Here is a 2,106-nt window from a genome sequence, read left to right as displayed (position 1 = left end):
TTTGAGGTCCGGGATGGTGATGCCTCCAAGGGTTGCTTTATCGTATAGGATTCTTTTAGCTATCCTGGGTCTTTTGTTTTTCCATATAAAGTTGAGTATTTTTCTTTCCAAGTCTGTGAAGAATTGTGTTGGGATTTTGATGGGGATTGCATTGAATCTGTAGATTGCTTTTGGTAAGATTGCCATTTTTACTATGTTAATCCTGCCTATCCATGAGCATGGGAGATCCTTCCATTTTCTGATATCTTCTTCAATTTCTTTCTTTAGAGATTTAAAGTTCTTATCAAAAAGGTCTTTCACTTGTTTAGTTAGTGTTATCCCAAGGTATTTTATATTATTTGTGGCTATTGTAAAGGGTGATGTTTCTCTGACTTCTTTCTCAGCCCTTTTATGATTTGTGTATAGGAGGGCTACTGATTTTTTTGAGTTGATCTTGTATCCTGCCACTTAACTGAAGGAGTTTATCAGCTGTAGAAGTTCCCTGGTAGAGTTTTTGGGGTCACTTATGTATACTATCATATCATCTGCAAATAGTGAAAGTTTGACTTCTTCCTTGCCAATTTGTATCCCTTTGATCTCCTTTTGTTGTCTTATTGCTCTAGCTAGAACTTCTAGTACTATATTGAATAAATATGGGGAGAGTGGACAGCCTTATCTTGTTCCTGAATTTAGTGGTATCGCTTTGAGTTTCTCTCCATTTAATTTGATGTTTGCTGTTGGCTTGCTATAAATTGCTTTTATTATGTTTAGAAATGTTCCTTGTATTCCTATTCTTTCTAAGACCTTTATCATGAAGGGGTGTTGGATTTTGTCAAAGGCTTTTTCAGCATCTAGGGAGATGATCATGTGGTTTTTTCTTTCAGTTTGTTTATATGGTGTATTACATTGACTGATTTCCGTATGTTGAACCATCCTTGCATCCCTGGGATGAATCCTACTTGGTCGTGATGGATGATTGTTTTGATGTATTCTTGGATTCGGTTTGCCAATATTTTGTTGAGTATTTTTGCATCAATGTTCATGAGGGAGATTGGTCTGTAGTTCTCTTTCTTTGTTGCATCTTTGTGTGGTTTGGGTATCAGGGTAATTGTAGCCTCATAAAAAGAGTTTGGTAGTGTTCCTTCTGTTTCTATTGTGTGGAACACTTTGAAGAGGATTGGTATTAGTTCTTCTTTGAAAGTCTGGTAGAATTCTGCACTAAAACCATCTAGTCCTGGGCTTTTTTTAGTTGGGAGACTTTTGATGACTTTTTCTATTTCTTTAGGGGTTATTGGTCTATTTAAATGGTTTATCTGGTCTTGATTTAATTTTGGTATTTGGTATTTATCCAGAAAATTGTCCATTTCTTCCTGGTTTTCCATTTTTGTGGAGTATAGGTTTTTGAAGTATGATCTGATGATTCTCTGGATTTCCTCATTGTCTGTTGTTATGTCTCCCTTTTCATTTCTGATTTTGTGAATTTGGGTGTTCTCTCTTTGCTTTTTGATTAATTTGGCTAGTGGTTTGTCTATCTTGTTGATTTTTTCAAAGAACCAACTCTTTGTTTCATTGATTTTTTGTATTGTTCTCTTGTTTTCTATTTCGTTGATTTCAGCCCTCAATTTGATTATTTCCTGGCGTCTATTTCTCCTGGGTGAGTTTGTTTCTTTTTGTTCTAGAGCTTTCAGTTGTGCTGTTAATTCATTGGTATGGGATTGCTCCATCTTCTTTATGTGTGCATTTAGAGCTATGAATTTTCCTCTTAGCACTGCTTTGATAGTGTCCCATAAGTTTGGGTATGTTGTACTTTCATTTTCATTGAATTCTAGGAACTCTTTAATTTCTGTCTTTATTTCTTCCTTGACCCATTGATGTTTCAGGTGAGTATTATTCAGTTTCCATGAGTTTGTGAGTTTTCTATAATTTTTGTTGTTATTGAGTTATAACTTTAAGGCATGGTGGTCTGATAAGATACAGGAGGTTATTCCAATTTTTTTGTATCTGTTGAGATTTGTTTTGTGTCCAAGCATGTGGTCAATTTTTGAGAAGGTTCCATGGGGTGCTGAGAAGAAGGTATATTCTTTTGTGTTAGGATGGAATATTCTGTAGATATCTGTTAGGTCCATT

This window comes from Peromyscus maniculatus, chromosome 1 (assembly GCF_049852395.1).
Source record: "Peromyscus maniculatus bairdii isolate BWxNUB_F1_BW_parent chromosome 1, HU_Pman_BW_mat_3.1, whole genome shotgun sequence".
Lineage (NCBI taxonomy): Eukaryota > Metazoa > Chordata > Mammalia > Rodentia > Cricetidae > Peromyscus > Peromyscus maniculatus.
This window is presented reverse-complemented; position numbering follows the sequence as displayed.